Genomic DNA, 17,374 nt, shown 5'->3' with positions numbered 1-17,374 from the left:
GAGAGACTCCCCGACCCCGAGGGAGAGACACCCCGATCCCGAGGGAGAGACTCCCCGATCCCGAGGGAGAGACACCCTTGTCCCGAGGGAGCGACTCCCTGATCCCGATGGAGAGACACACCGATCCCGAGGGAGAGACACCCCGATCCCGAGGGAGAGACACGCCGATCCCGAGGGAAAGACACGCCGACCCCGAGGGAGAGACTCCCCGATCCCGAGGGAGAGACACCCTTGTCCCGAGGGAGCGACTCCCTGATCCCGATGGAGAGACACGCCGACCCCGAGGGAGAGACACGCCGACACCGAGGGAGAGACTCCCCGATCCCGAGGGAGAGACACCCCGATCCCGAGGGAGAGACACCCCGATCCCGAGGGAGGGACACCCCGATCCCGAGGGAGAGACTCCCCGATCCCGAGGGAGAGACACCCCGACCCCGAGGGAGAGACACCCCGATCCCGAGGGAGAGACTCCACGAACCCGAGGGAGAGACACCCCGACCCCGAGGGAGAGACACCCCGATCCCGAAGGAGAGACACCCTTGTCCCGAGGGAGAGACTCCCCGACCCCGAGGGAGAGACTCCCCGATCCCGAGGGAGAGACACCCCGATCCCGAGGGAGGGACACCCCGATCCCGAGGGAGACACTCCGATCCCGAGGGAGGGACACCCCAATCCCGAGGGAGAGACACCCCGATCCCGAGGGAGAGACACCCCGAATCCACGGACGTGGCACCAAGTCACTTCCCGCTATTCCCCCAGCCCCGCAAGTGGTACAATTTTGGAGAGTTTTTAAGTGTTTTCTGAGTTGACAGTGAGCTGCTCCCTCCCACTCGTCAGTCCTGTTTGTGAGCAGTTCACACCTGGAGGTCTTGCTGAGACTATAGGGAGCAGTGACACCCTGTGGACAGTTAGTGTATCACAGCGGCTGCCTGTTTGTTTAATGAGGCTCCCTCAAAAAATAATTTCCTGTTCAGCATCGAACAACAGCTATTGCTGTGATTGGTTACATTTCATTATAAATACAGTAACGAGAACTGAAACAGCTTCACAGCAACTGGGACAGGACAGGACAGGACAGCTACTGAACAGCGCAGAGGTGAGTACTTCACACACCGAGAGAGAATAGAAAGAGTTAAAGAGCAAAAGGTGGCATTGAGCAGTTGCTGCTGCCTGTGTGAGGTTGTGTCGCTGTGAGGGACAGAGTGACTTTTATTCACAGTCAGATTGAGGAATGTGGACAATGCAGTTTGTGAGGTTCACTCTCAGGGAGAAACATCTGGATGGAATTTGATGCCTTCATCCCCCCTCCTGCCCCTCTCCCAGCCCCGGAACCCCCCCCCCAAACCCATAGGTGGGCTTGGAGACAACACTGTGCAGTGAGGCAGGGGGGGGGGGTGCGGGCTGGAGATGTACCACCTTCCCATCTCCCTCCCATTCACTCTGGGACACTGGCACAGCCTCCCTGCTGAGAGGCTCAATGAGGAGGTGAATTCTCCGCCGGCGAGATCCCCGTGCGCAGTGCCCCCCATTGGCCAGTGGCGGGAAGGGAGAATCCCGCTGCAGCGAAGGCGCGCCGGCGAGAAGCAGGCACCTCGGGAGGTGGAAGGTCCATTTCTGGCTCACTGACTGATCTTTCACCAGTGATAGGCTCGCCACCCGGGGATGTCTCTCGGCAATCTGGCTCAGCTTTGTCTGCAGCCTTCCTGCAGCTTTCCCTGGTCGAATAGCCTGAGTGAGGCACCCAGAGCGAGAAGGGGGTGGAAAGGAAGCTGCTCCCCTGCCTCTGCTGTTGAAAGCACCCCCCACCCCGAGACAGTGTCCATCCCTGGGAGGGGAGGGATGATGCAGGCAGTGCCAAACACCAGAATCCAGGAGCTGGGGAAAGAAGGTTACATAGAAACACAGAAAATAGAAGCAGGAGGAGGCCATTCAGCCCTTCGAGCCTGCTCCGCCATTCATTATGGTCATGGCTGATCATCAAATTCAATACCCTGATCCCGCTTTCCCCCATATCCCTTGATCCATTTCGCCCCCAAGAGCAAAATCTAATTCCCTCTTGAAATTACGCAACGTTCTGGCCTCAACAACTTTCTGTGGTAGTGAATTCCACAGATTCACCACTCTCTGGGTGAAGAAATTTCTCCTCATCTCAGTCCTGAAAGGTTTACCCTTTACCCTCAAACTATGAGCCCGAACTCAGGACTCCCCACCATCGGGAACATTCTTTCTGAATCTACCCTGTCTAATCCTGTTCGATCCTTTAAGTTTCTATGAGATCCCCTCTCACTCTTCTAAACTCCAATGAATTTTATCCTAACTTGTTTAGTCTTTGATTTGATTTGATATATTATTGTCACATGTATTAGTATACAGTGAAAAATATTGATTCTTGCATGCTGTACAAACAATGCATACCGTACATAGGGAAGGGAGGAGAGACTGCAGAATATAATGTTACAGTTATAGCAAGGTGTAGAGAAAAGATCAACTTAATACGAGGTAGGTCCATTCAAAAGTCTGATGGCAGCAGGGAAGAAGCTGTTCTTGAGTCGGTTGGTACGTGACCTCAAACTTTGGTATCTTTTTCCTGACGGAAGAAGGTGGAAGAGAGTATGTCCGGGGTGTGTGGGGTCCTTAATTGTGCTGGCTGTCTTTCTGAGGCAGCGGTAATTATAGACAGAGTCAATGGATGGGAGGCTGGTTTGCGTGATGGACTGGGCTACATTCACAACCTTTTTTTAGTTTCCTGCGGTCTTGCTGCTAATAGTAGCAGCAATGCTGGATCTGGACTGATGCTATCGGTGGAATTGCCCTGTGCTCGAACAAACCATGCAATAGCTTGTGGTCCATTATGATCGTTAAACGCTGCCCATAAACATATTGGTGGAATTTCTTCACCACAAAAATGACATCCAGCCCGTCCTCCTTGATCTGAGCGTATCTACACTCTGCATCGGCCAAAGGCCTCAATGTGTCGGCAATGGGCCTCTCTGTCCAGTTATCCAACTGGTGGGATAACACTGCCCCAATTCCACATGGGGAGGTAGCACGTGATCAAGACTGACCTGGAAGGTCGTAGTGCATCAGCAGCCATGAGCACGGCAATTGTTGCTTCACCTTGGCAAACGCCCCTTCTTGCGGTGCCCTCCATGCCCAGTCCTGGTGGGTTTTTAGTTCTGCGTACAGCGGTGCTCCGACGGTTGTCAAATTACAGGATGGATTTCCTGTAATAATTTATGAGTCCGAGGCGCAACTGTAGTTCGGTTGGGTTCTCGGGCATGAGGGCCTGTTTGATGGTCCGTGGCCGGTACCTTCTCCTCCACTGGGTGAAAGCCATCCTTCCTGACCTAGTGTCCTAAGTACGTTACCGTACGTGACCACTTTTGCATGAAAAACAATCTTGCCCCTTTCAGGTGGAGGCCTGCCTCAGAGAGTTCTGCTGCTCCTTTTTGGTGGTTCCGGTGATCAGAACATCGTCACCACTATTTATTCATAAAAAGGAGAAAAGATGAGCATATAAGGAAATACCAAGATAACTGTCATGATATTCAAACACACACATCATGATAGACACACCAACAGACAAATCAGAACACACAACACCACAACCAATGACAGAAAGATATAAAAGCACAGACACGACCCCCGGTGGTCAGTATTAGCTGCAGAGGAGGACCAGGACAGATCGGTTACCAAACACACTCAGGGAGACAGCACGTGCAGAGTATCCAGAACAAACTGTATTATAAGAGTTAAAATAAAATAGAGTTGTACCACATACAACTGTGTTGGCTCATCTGTGCACCAGAGCACCCAACACCACATGGTACAGGAGTGGATCGATACCTGCCGGCATAACTCAGTGTACAGAGACAACCAGCAGTGCCCAAGCAAAATGATAGAGCTCCCGGTTCCGCAGGCGCTCCAGTGCTACGGCGATCTCCGCGAAAACTGGCGGCGATTCCGGCAATGGTTCGAATTGTTCCTGGTGGCAGCTGAACTCCAAGACCTGGATGATAGCGAAAAAATTGAATTTCTCCTCACCATCGCCGGTGCAAGGGCAAGAGAAATATTCACAAGGTTCAGGTTCTTCAGGAGGCAGCAAAGGTATGATTACCAGGCAGTCCTGGACAAATTCTCCAAGTACTGTGAAGAAAACGCAATCCAATCGGCACATAAAGGTAAGAAAAGCTGCAGTACTCACCTCGTGGCTGGGATCCCGGAGCCCGAATTCCCAGAGGCCGAAATCCCGGGCCTGAGAGAGGGCTGGGTCGAGGTCGGCGGCCATCTTGCTAAAGGTATCACGCTAGCACAGTTGCGCGAGCAGTGCGCAGAACCGGAAGTTTCGTTTGCGCATGCGCGAGATGCTGCGCATGCGCAGTCAAGAAAACGGCCATCGGTAAAGGAACAGCGATTTGAGCATGCGCAGTCGCTTCCTACGTGCTACATACCGAGCGTCAGGATGTCAGAGGCCCCAGACTGCACCAATGTAAAGGGGAAATGTCCCAAATCCAATTTAAAAGGGAAACGTCCCAAATCAAAAAAACAAAAATCTGTTAAAGCTGTAAAACAACCTTCCCTCACCTGGAATGACAGCACATTGCCGCAAATTGACCCAGAAGATGAATTTGACCTCCGAAGAACCCTCCGACAAGCAGTTACCTACGCACAAGCCGATGATTCCGACCTCGAATACTTCGATGACGATCTTTACAGTGTTTCCGGACCTCGCGAGCCCAATGATACGACTATGACTCGGACGAACCTTTCGTGTTGCACATTGGCGGCCCCCACATTGAATCCGACGCAGATGCGGATTCATTTTTCGGATTTGAGGATCTTCAATCCAGCAGATATGACGTTCCAACTTATCAGTACCGGATGATGCTGCAGCCTGACATTAACAGACAGGGAGCGGTGCAAGCACACGGAGAGCGCCCTGCTGCCACACAGAGCGTGGTCCACGTCCCGCTCAACGTTCCCGACTCTATGAAAGAAGACATGCAAGACTCCAGAGTGCAGTCCTCGCATGAACCAGAAGTGACTCCAGTGTCACAAGCTTCCACAGCAAGCTCGTGGACAGACTCCACAATTGCAGAAATGCAAGACTCCAGAGCGCAGTCCTTGCACGGACAAGAAGTGACTCCAGTGTCACAAGCCTCCACAGAGAGCTCGTGGACAGCCTCCACGATAGAAGCAACGCAAGACTCCAGAGCGCAGTCCTTGCACGAACAAGAAGTGACTCCAGTGTCACAAGCCTCCACAGAGAGCTCGTGGACAGCCTCCACGATAGAAGCAACGCAAGACTCCAGAGCGCAGTCGTTGCACGAACAAGAAGTGACTCCAGTGTCACAAGCCTCCACAGAGAGCTCGTGGACAGCCTCCACGATAGAAGCAACGCAAGACTCCAATGTGCAGTCCTTGCAGGAACAAGACCATGAGGGTCTAGCAACCTCTCCTGACCAACCAGCGGCAGACGATGCAAGTCTGCCATGCTCACGTGAACAGCAAGAAGGCTATAACAGCCTACCATGCTCCACTACACAGCAGCATGACCATGACAGTCTCTCATGCTACAATGAAGGGCACAGCGCTGAAGACTGTTCAAGCCCAACTGAAGACAAGCCAAAGGAATCGCCTCGTCCAAGCCCGAAAAAAAAAAGGTTTATGCGCTGACCTTCAGGATCATTATAGCCGAACAGAGATTAATAATGCTGCACGGCCACAGAAGGATGCTGAGGATTTGCTAACAAAATTAATTGAATGTTTAACTTGCAAGGAGCATACTGAGAATTGCCAGTGTTTTAGTACGGATCGAAAAAATGGACAAGACATTGATCCTCAGGTAATGGAAATAACACAACCTGAATCATATCTACAGCAGGGACAAATGTCTCCCTTCAACACAACGCCGCAAAATCCCAACTTCGGAGACCAGCAGTTAGTCAGTAATGACTCTTCAAACCTTGAGGGGAACATTAATTGCATTGAACCTATACACACTCCACTGATTATTGAGCAGAACATTGGAGCAAGAATCCTGAGGACACCGACATCGAGTAGCCAGATAACGAATTTAAAACCCACAGCAGTTTCAAGTGAACCAAGTGTGCTTTCCACTAATGGTGAAGATGCAGATAAGGTCGACCCGATTATCCATTGTACCACACTAACCCCAGTGATTAAGCAGTTATGTATGGGGAGTATAATGTGGGCAATTGAGAACAGTAAAAGAGAGACTGTGACCAAGCCAGTCCCAGCAAAATCAGACCCAGAGACCATGAAGGCATGTACATTAGACAAAGATACATATGAGGTACCTGAGAAGAAAAGTGAAACGGAATGTTCTTTGGAAAATAGTACAATGTCGATAGAAACATTGGATCCTATATTCGAGACCATACATATGGGAGAATTTGGTGGTAATAAACAAGGTTCTGCAATGTCTGGGGGAAGATTTAAAATTCCAAAGAAGAAAAGCCCAAATGAAGGACAACGGCAAGACAATGACAGTCCACCGACATGGTGTGCACCACCAGATGAAAACTCTGACAATTTACCCAACCCTAGTGAACAGCAAGCTGCTAATGAGGATCTATCCACGGGATGTGAGACGAGTGACGACAGCATCCCACTTCCCATGCAAAAGGTGCAAGGTGACAGACCTCGCCTAGTGCGTACCGAGGCACTCGACGATCACGGTGGGACCACTGACGACTGCGGTGGCGGCGCACCGCTTCCACCCTCGATGGCTCGACCCTCTCCACTGGTTGGTGCATTCCTGCATGTTCCGACTCCAGAAGTGCAGCTTCAGGGAATCTCGGCTGCCTCCAGTGAACCTGTTGGGACTCCGGACGGGGGGCATCGACGGAAGGCAGACCGGACTCCAGATGGGGAGCAGCCAAGCGCCGACTCTGATTTGCGCACGCCAGACCTTGCTCCGGACAGGCGGTGTCGCGGCCTCGTTGATGGCACGCTCAGGGTGACGGCGGATGCCACGGCGACAGGGAATGGATCGCGTGGCAGTCCCACTGGGTCGGCAGTGGCAACCAGCACCGGCGGTCCAAGATGGACACACCAATTCGCGCCATCGCCAGACGTTGATGCGAGCAACAATTCTCTCTCCAAGGCGACATGCTTCGACGTTTCTCTGCGGAGTCACCCTTCCGGCACAGCAGGTGGCCGGAACCAGCGTGCACGGTCTCGGCCAACTTCCACATCTGGCACAGTCATCGCCTTGCATGATATTAGTGATGGTGCTACTTCGATGGCAACGACCCATCGGCTACAAGATGCCGTCCACCACAAACATAAAAAGAAAAAGACTCCACCTTGTTCCTGGCATGCAGGGCGGATGGATTGGTGCGTAGGCGCAATCAGCGAGCTTTGCGCCGCCTTCCACGCTCGCAACTGAACCGTACGCACACGCCGGATCCTCCACTGGTTCCCAAGGATGACTTCGTGGAGATGCCACGGATCATGCCCCTTCCATCGCCACCAGAACCAAACCACAGCCAAGGCACCACTAACAAAGATGTTGAATGTTATATTTGCACAAATAAAAAAACCAAGCACTGCACGAAGTACAACAAATGGTAAAGTAGAGACTTCGGCAACAGCATCACCTCCAACAGTCCAAGGTGAACCAGTGTGACCCCAAATCTCCACAGCTGAACCGGCTTGAGGACCAGCCCATTCTTGAGGCGGTCACCCATTAGACTGGACTTATAACGCTGTTCATACGTTCAAAAAGTCAAACACTTCTGTATTATAACCTGTTGTTGTTTATTGTTCCAGATATCGTCTGACCAGACCAATGTTCAAGTTTTTTTTTCTCTCGCATCCAAGTTTTGTTATGGTACAACCTTGTTAGTGTGACGCACCCGACATCACCTCATGTAAATAGTTACGTCATATACACACGCTGTACACAACACACACACACACTCTTAGATGCACTCACGACACAATTATATTTATAACCACGTAGGCACATATCTTTGTAAAAAGGAGGGATGTCATGATATTCAAACACACACATCATGATAGACACACCAACAGACAAATCAGAACACACAACACCACAACCAATGACAGAAAGATATAAAAGCACAGACACGACCCCCGGTGGTCAGTATTAGCTGCAGAGGAGGACCAGGACAGATCGGTTACCAAACACACTCAGGGAGACAGCACGTGCAGAGTATCCAGAACAAACTGTATTATAAGAGTTAAAATAAAATAGAGTTGTACCACATACAACTGTGTTGGCTCATCTGTGCACCAGAGCACCCAACACCACAATAACCATCCACAAAACCACCAAATCCCAAGATCCTGTCCCACCCTTTGCCCAGACACACACAAGACAAACACCAAGTAAGGGTCGGTGAGGAATAAAATAAACAGTGATTAAAGGGGTAGGTCTGAGATGAGTCTGCATGCTGTGGTTGCAGTCTCTGGGAAATAGGCTTACTCGAAGTTATAAGACCATAAGACATAGGAGCAGAATTAGGCCACTCGGCCCATCGAGACGGCTCCGCCATTCAATCATGGCTGATATGTTTCTCATCCCCATTCTCCTGCCTTCTCCCCATAACCCCTGATCCCCTTATTAATCAAGAACCTATCTATCTCTGTCTTAAAGACACTCAGTGATTTAGCCTCCACAGCATCCTGCAGCAAAGAGTTCCACCGATTCACCACCCTCTGGCTGAAGAAATTCCTCCTCATCTCTGTTTCAAAGGATCATCCCTTTAGTCTGAGATGGTGTCCTCTGGTTCTAGTTTTTCCTACAAGTGGAAACATCCTCTCCACATCCACTCAATCCAGGCCTCGCAGTATCCTGTACGTTTCAATAAGATCCCCCCTCATCCTGCTAAACTCCAACGAGTACAGATCCAGAGTCCTCAACCGTTCCTCATATGACAAGCACTTTATTCCAGGGATAATTCTTGTGAACCTCCTCTGGACCCTTTCCAAGGCCAGCCCATCCTTCCTTAGATTAGGGGCCCAAAACTGCTCACAATACTCCAAATGGGGTCTGGCCAGAGCCTTATACAGACTCAGAAGTGCTCCCCTGGTCTTGTATTCTAGCCCTATTGACAAGAATGCTAATATTGCATTTGCCTTCTTAACTGCCGACTGAACCTGCACGTTAACCTTAGGAGAATCGTGAACAAGGACTCCCAAGTCCCTTTCTGATTTCCGAAGCATTTCCCCATTTAGAAAATAGTCTATGCCTAAATTCCTCCTTCCAAAGTGCATAACCTCACACTTTTGCACGTTGTATTTCATTTGCCACTTCATTGCCCACTCTCCGAGCTTGTCCAAATCCTTCTGCAGCCCCCTTGCTTCCTCAATACTACCTGACCCTCTACAGATCTTTTCCTCATCTGCAAACTTAGCAACAGTGCCTTCAGTTCCTTCTTCAAGATCATTAATGTATATTGTGAAAAGTTGTGGTTCCAGCAATGACCCCTGGGGCACACCGCTAGTCACCAGCTGCCATCCTGAAAAAAGTCCCTTTAACCCCACTCTCTCCCTTCTGCCAGTCAGCCAATCCTCTATCCATGCCAGTATCTTACCCTGAACACCATGGGCTCTTAGCTTATTTAACAATCTCCTATGCGGCACCCTGTCAAAGGCCTTCTGGAAATCTAAACAAATCACGTCCACTGGTTCTCCTTTGTCTAACTTCCTTGTTCCCACCTCAAAGAACAAAGAACAACAAAGAACAAAGAAATGTACAGCACAGGAACAGGCCCTTCGGCCATCCAAGCCCGTGCCGACCATGCTGCCCGACTAAACTACAATCTTCTACACTTCCTGGGTCCGTATCCCTCTATTCCCATCCTATTCATGTATTTGTCAAGATGCCCCTTAAATGTCACTATCATCCCTGCTTCCAACACCTTCTCCGGCAACGAGTTCCAGGCACCCAATACCCTCTGTGTAAAAAAACTTGCATCGTACATCTACTCTAAACCTTGCCCCTCTCACCTTAAACCTATGCCCCTAGTAATTGACCCCTCTACCCTGGGGAAAGCCTCTGACTATCCACTCTGTCTATGCCCCTCATAATTTTGTAGACCTCTATCAGGTCGCCCCTCAACCTCCGTCGTTCCAGTGAGAACAAACCGAGTTTATTCAACCGCTCCTCATAGCTAACGCCCTCCATTCCAGGCAACGTTCCTGGTAAATCTCTTCTGTACACTCTAAAGCCTCCACATCCTTCTGGTAGTGTGGCGACCAGAATTGAACACTATACTCCAAGTGTGGCCTAACTAAGGATCTATACAGCTGCAACATGACTTGCCAATTCTTATACTCAATGCCCCTGCCAATGAAGGCAAGCATGCCGTATGCCTTCTTGACAACCTTCTCCACCGGTGTTGCCCCTTTCAGTGACCTGTGGACCTGTACACCTAGATCTCTCTGACTTTCAATACTCTTGAGGGTTCTACCATTCACTGTATATTCCCTACCATTAGACCTCCCAAAATGCATTACCTCACATTTGTCCGGATTAAACTCCATCTGCCAACTCTCCACCCAAGTCTCCAAACAATCTAAATCCTGCTGTATCCTCTGACAGTCCTCATCGCTATCCGCAATTCCACTAACCGTTGTGCCGTCTGCAAACTTACTAATCAGACCAGTTACATTTTCCTCCAAATCATTTATATATACTACAAACAGCAAATGTCCCAGCACTGTTCCCTGTGGAACACCACTGGTCACTGCCCTCCAATTAGAAAAGCATCCTTCCATTGCTACTCTCTGCCTTCTGTGACCTAGCCAGTTCTGTATCCACCTTGCCAGCTCACCCCCGATCCCGTGTGACTTCACCTTTTGTACTAGTCTTCCATGAGGGACCTTATCAAAGGCCTTACTGAAGTCCATACAGACAACATCCACTGCCCTACCTGCATCAATCATCTTTGTGACCTCCTCGCAAAACTCTATCAAGTTAGTGAGACACGACCTCCCCTTCACAAAACCATGCTACCTCTCACTAAAACGTCCATTTGCTTCCAAATGGGAGTAGATCCTGTCTCGAAGAATTCTCTCCAGTAATTTCCCTACCACTGAAGTAAGGCTCACCGACCTGTAGTTCCCTGGATTATCCTTCTTAAACAGAGGAACAACATTGGCTATTCTCCAGTCCTTCGGGACATCACCTGAAGACAGTGAGGATCCAAAGACTTCTGTCAAGGCCTCAGCAATTTCCTCTCCAGCCTCCTTCAGTATTCTGGGGTAGATCCCATCAGGCCCTGGGGACATATCTACCTTAATATTTTTCAAGACGCCCAACACCTCGTCTTTTTGGATCTCAATGTGACCCAGGCTATCTACACACCCTTCTCCAGACTCAACATCTACCAATTCCTTCTCTTTGGTGAATACTGATGCAAAGTATTCATTTGGTACCTCGCCCATTTCCTCTGGCTCCACACATAGATTCCCTTGCCTATCCTTCAGTGGGCCAACCCTTTCCCTGGCTACCCTCTTGATTTTTATGTACGTGTAAAAAGCCTTGGGAATTTCCTTAATCCTATTTGCCAATAACTTTTCGTGACCCCTTCTAGCCCTCCTGGCTCCTTGCTTAAGTTCCTTCCTACTTTCCTTATATTCCACACAGGCTTTGTCTGTTCCCAGCCTTTTAGCCCTGACAAATGCCTCCTTTTTCTTTTTGACGAGGCCTACAATATCTCTCGTTATCCAAGGTTCTCGAAAATTGCCGTATTTATCCTTCTTCCTCACAGGAACATGCCGGCCCTGAATTCCTTTCAACTGACACTTGAAAGCCTCCCACATGTCAATGTTGATTTGCCCTCAAACATCCACCCCCAATCTAGGTTCTTCAGTTCCCGCCTAATATTGTTATAATTAGCCTTCCCCAATTTAGCACATTCACCCTAGGACCATTCTTATCCTTGTCCACCAGCACTTTAAAACTTACTGAATTGTGGTCACTGTTCCCGAAATGTTCCCCTACTGAAACTTCTACCACCTGGCCGGGCTCATTCCCCAATACCAGGTCCAGTACCGCCCCTTCCCTAGTTGGACTGTCTACATATTGTTTTAAGAAGCCCTCCTGGATGCTCCTTACAAACTCTGCCCCGTCTAAGCCCCTGGCACTAATCGAGTCCCAGTCAATATTGGGGAAGTTGAAGCCTCCCATCACCACAACCCTGTTGTTTTTACTTTTTTCCAAAATCTGTCTACCTATCTGCTCCTCTATCTCCCGCTGGCTGTTGGGAGGCCTGTAGTAAACCCTCAACATTGTGACTGCACCCTTCTTATTTCTGATCTCTACCCATATAGCCTCACTGCCCTCTGATGTGTCCTCCCGCAGTACAGCTGTGATATCCTCCCTAACCAGTAGCGCAACTCCGCCACCCCTTTTACATCCCTCTCTATCCCGCCTGAAACATCTAAATCCTGGAACGTTTAGCTGCCAATCCTGCCCTTCCCTCAACCAGGTCTCTGTAATGGCAACAACATCATAGTTTCAAGTACTAATCCAAGCTCTAAGTTCATCTGCCTTACCCGTAATACTTCTTGCATTAAAACATATGCACTTCAGGCCACCAGACCCGCTGTGTTCAGCAACTTCTCCCTCTCTGCTCTGCCTCAGAGCTACACTGTCCCTATTCCCTAGTTCTCCCTCAATGCTCTCACGTTCTGACCTATTGCTCCCGTGCCCACCCCCTGCCATACTAGTTTAAACACTCCCGTGTGACACTAGCAAACCTCGCGGCCAGGATATTTATGTCTCTCCAGTTTAGATGCAACCCGTCCTTCTTATACAGGTCACATCTGCCCCGGAAGAGCTTCCAGTGGTCCAGATAACGGAGACCCTCCCTCCTACACCAGCTGTTTAGCCACGTGTTTAGCTGCTCTATCTTCCTATTTCTAGCCTCACTGGCACGTGGCACAGGGAGTAATCCCGAGATTACAACCCTAGAGGTCCTGTCTTTTAACTTTCTGCCTAGCTCCCTGAACTCCTGCTGCAGGACCTCATGCCCCTTTCTGCCTATGTCGCTAGTACCAATATGTACAACGACCTCTGCCTGTTTGCCCTCCCCCTTCAGGATGCCCTCTACCCGTTCGGAGACATCCTGGACCCTGGCACCAGGGAGGCAACAGACCATCCTGGAGTCTCTTTCACGTCCACAGAAGCGCCTATCTGTGCCCCTGACTATAGAGTCCCCTATTACTATTGCTCTTCTGCGCTTTGACCCTCCCTTCTCCACATCAGAGCCAGCCGTGGTGCCACTGCTATGGCTGCTGCTGTTTTCCCCTGATAGGCTATCGCCCCGACAGTATCCAAAGGGGTATACCTGTTCGAGAGGGGGACAACCACAGGGGATTCCTGCACTGACTGCCTGCCCTTTCAGATTAAAAGTTAAATTTTTTTTTTAAAAGTTCCTGTTAACTATCTGTTTCCTAGCACTAGATTTCTACTATAAATGTGAAAGCTAAATACAGTACTCTCCGATCTCTGGCTTAGATATCCCTCTAAATTATAATTCAGTAATTATGTTTAATTAATTACCAATGCTTAATTTTTTTAAATTTAGTGTAGATTCAGAACCAGCCACTCAGGTCACAGCTTTTCTGTGATGTCACTTCAGTTTCTCCCCCCCCCCCCCTCCCCCACAATTTGAACAGGTAATAAAAGTAAAAATGAGTAAAAATCACTTACTTACCTTCTGAGGGTCTCAGATGTTCTCAGGTTCTCTCCCTGCTGATTAAAAGTTCTAACTCTAACAGATTTGTCAGACATGACCTCCCTTTGACAAAGCCGTGCTGACTCAGTCCTATTTTAACTCCTCTGATAGTGATGCAAACACTTCATTCGCTCTTTTCTGTGCTGTACTGTTCTATTGGGATAGTTCCATCTTGGTTTGGGACCATGCTCGGCACAACATCGAGGGCCAAAGGGCCTGTTCTGTGCTGTACTGTTCTATCTTCTACCTACAAACTTTGTTTGAATCAGTGATACCCTCATGTCCTTTGGCCATTTCATTTGTTTAGCTGCCTTCTCAAATGAAATGAGAAACCTCCTTCTCATCAAACCTTGGCAATGCGTGGAGATACTTAAATAGAACCCCACCAAGCCTTCGACAATGAAGTTCTTTCGCTTCATCCTGATCACTATCCTCCAACTGTACATTTTTCTTTCCATCCCCCAATCTTAACTGACTGTCATGTTTCATGGCCATTTTCCGAAGTTCAAACTCTCTCTCTCTTTCCCTGTCCTCTCTCTCTCGCTCTTTCTTTTTCCTGATCTGTATTTCCCTTTCTTTCTTTTTGTTCTGCTAGGGCCATTCTTTCTTTTCTCCTTTCGTCTCTCTCCTTTTCCTTTTCCTCTCTATCTCTTTCTCTCTCTTTTTTTCTTTTTCCCTGATCTGTATTTCCCTTTCTCTATCTTTTTGTTCTGCTCGGGCTTTTATTATTTTTTTCTCTCTCTTCGTATTCAAGCTGTTTTAATTATTTTCCATGTTCAAGTTGCTTGCTTTGTAACTGAGGTTTTGCCATTTCTAATGCGTCAGACTGTATCTCAGGCAATTGTAAAAGCTCAGCTACCGCTGTAAGTAGCTCATCTTTTCGTGCCTTGGCAGTGTTAAATGCAATGTGTTTGCCAAATCTAACAGTCTGCTTTTAGTCTCTGTCCGTATGTCTATGACCATCTCCTCCCACAAAAATTTCTGAGCCTCTGAAAAAACCATTGTCCACAACACACTCCCCACTTCAACTGAAATACCACACCTGAAAAGCTACCACAATATGCTCACCCCTCACCATCTTTATGTTTGCAAAGCCAACCCAATAGATAGACTTTTATCCCAGACAAGCCCCCAATTTGTTATGGGCCAGGGTTTAGAGAACTCCAAAGTATATCATGGAGATCAGGTGACCCACGGCTTTTACTAGATTGTGTTTTGGGGAGCAAATGGACCACTCTACAGGTGTGGTGCAGCAAAAACCTAAAAGTATTCTTTAAAGCAAAACAATGTTTATTCTATGAACTCAGTGACCTTCTATGACTTTTTAAAACATACACTGGACATCTTAGCAACCATCAATTCAAATACAACCCCCAAAGACAACCCCCAGGCTGGCATCTGGCCAGGTGGACCAACTCACTTGCCCCCCCCCCACCCACGTCCCTCCCCGGCACGGACCCCGTCCCCCCCCCCGGCACGGACCCCCCCCCCCGGCACGGACGCCGTCCCCCTCCCCGGCATGGACCCCGTCCCCCTCCCCGGCACGGACCCTGTCCCCCTCCCTGGCACGGACCCCGTCCCCCCATCCCCATCCCCGGCACGGACCCCGTCCCCCTCCCCGGCACGGACTCCGTCCCCCCACCCCCCTCCCCGGCACGGACCCCGTCCCCCTCCCTGGCACGGACCCCGTCCCCCCATCCCCATCCCCGGCACGGACCCCGTCCCCCTCCCCGGCACAGACTCCGTCCCCCCACCCCCCTCCCCGGCACGGACCCCGTCCCCCTCCCGGCCCGGACCCCGTCCCCCCATCCCCCTCCCCGGCACGGACCCCGTCCCCCTCCCCGGCACGGACCCCGTCCCCCTCCCCGGCACGGACCCCGTCCCCCTCCCCGGCATGGACTCCGTCCCCCCACCCCCCTCCCTGGCACGGACGCCGTCCCCCTCCCGGCCCGGACCCCGTCCCCCTCCCGGCCCGGACCCCGTCCCCCCCATCCCCCTCCCCGGCACGGACCCCGTCCCCCTCCCCGGCACGGACCCCGTCCCCCCATCCCCCTCCCCGGCACGGACCCCGTCCCCCTCCCCGGCACGGACACCGTCCCCCTCCCCGGCACGGACCCCGTCCCCCTCCCCGGCACGGACCCCGTCCCCCCATCCCCCTCCCCGGCACGGACCCCATCCCCCTCCCCGGCACGGACCCCGTCCCCCCATCCCCCTCCCCGGCACGGACCCCGTCCCCCTCCCCGGCACGGACCCCATCCCCCTCCCCGGCACGGACCCCGTCCCCCTCCCCGGCACGGACCCCGTCCCCCCATCCCCCTCCCCGGCACGGACCCCGTCCCCCTCCCCGGCACGGACACCATCCCCCTCCCCGGCACGGACCCCGTCCCCCTCCCCGGCACGGACCCCGTCCCCCCATCCCCCTCCCCGGCACGGACCCCATCCCCCTCCCCGGCACGGACCCCGTCCCCCCATCCCCCTCCCCGGCACGGACCCCGTCCCCCTCCCCGGCACGGACCCCGTCCCCCCACCCCCCTCCCCGGCACGGACCCCGTCCCCCTCCCCGGCACGGACCCCGTCCCCCCATCCCCCTCCCCGGCACGGACCCCGTCCGCTCACCGGCACGGACCCCATCCCCCTCCCCGGCACAGACCCCGTCCCCCTCCCCGGCACGGACCCCCGCCCCTCATCCCCCTCCCCGGCACGGACACCCCCCCGTCCCCCTCCCCGGCACGGGCCCCCCCATCCTCCTCCCCGGCACTCAACCCCCCTCCCGGCAGTCCCCCGGAGCCCAGTCCACTCTAACCACCCCCCCCCCCCCCCCCCCCCGCCGCACACACACACACACACACACAACCTTACACACACCTCTCCCCCACACATTCAGACTGCGGCCACGCCATCGCCTCTCCAGCGGCCAACCCCCCAGGCCGTCACCCACCTCCACGCTGGTCGGCGTGAACCTGGAGCACAGGTTGATTTAAAGGTGTTTTGATTTCGGCCCATCCGGACGGGAGAATATCGGCAGCCCCAAAATCCATTGCCTTGCGCCCACCCGTGCCATTCTCCGAGGTGTGCGGCGCGATTGACGCCCCTCCGACTTTTCTTCCTTCGGAGAATTCGGCGGGCGGCGGGGGCGGAATTCACGACGGCCCACGGCGATTCTCCGACCCGGTGGGGGGTCGGAGAATCTCGCCCACTGTGTGCAGTTCTGGTCTCCTTACCTTAGGGATGATATTATTGCCATCGAGGCAGTAATACAAAGGTTTACTGACTCCCGGGATGGTGGGACTGTCCGATGAAGGTAGATTGGAGAAACTGAGCCTATATTCTGTACAGTTTTGAATAATGAGAGGTGATCTCATTGAAACCAACAAAAAAGTTACACGGCAGGTTCAGCTGAGATGTTTTCCCTGGTGAGGGAATCTAGGGAATCTACAGCTGTGGAAGCCTAGTCATCTGCTGGGTTTTCCACGGTGTATTGTTCTTTGTTCTTTCACAAGGAAGTGCTGAGGGTTTTGGCCAAGGGTAGTTTCATGACACCGAGGCTTGGAGGAGGGCCTGTTCCTGTGCTGTATTGTTCTTTGTTCTTTGAAATGGTGAGCCACTGGCCGCTCGCAGGACCTTTCAGTCGATGT

General features: G+C 51.8%; 1 protein-coding gene across 1 annotated transcript in view; it reads left to right on the top strand.

The window, feature by feature from the left end:
- Positions 1-1,061: 1,061 nt before the first annotated feature.
- LOC140428208 (uncharacterized) overlaps positions 1,062-17,374 on the top strand; it is a 29,672-nt gene continuing 13,359 nt past the window's right edge. Inside the window, exon 1 of the mRNA XM_072514403.1 lies at positions 1,062-1,096. The gene's annotated coding sequence lies outside the window, so the exon portion shown is untranslated. The remainder of the gene's footprint in view (positions 1,097-17,374) is intronic.

This window comes from Scyliorhinus torazame, chromosome 1 (assembly GCF_047496885.1).
Source record: "Scyliorhinus torazame isolate Kashiwa2021f chromosome 1, sScyTor2.1, whole genome shotgun sequence".
In the NCBI taxonomy this organism is placed as follows: domain Eukaryota; kingdom Metazoa; phylum Chordata; class Chondrichthyes; order Carcharhiniformes; family Scyliorhinidae; genus Scyliorhinus; species Scyliorhinus torazame.
Note: the sequence above shows the minus strand (reverse complement) of the source record. Positions and strands in the feature narration are given on the sequence as shown.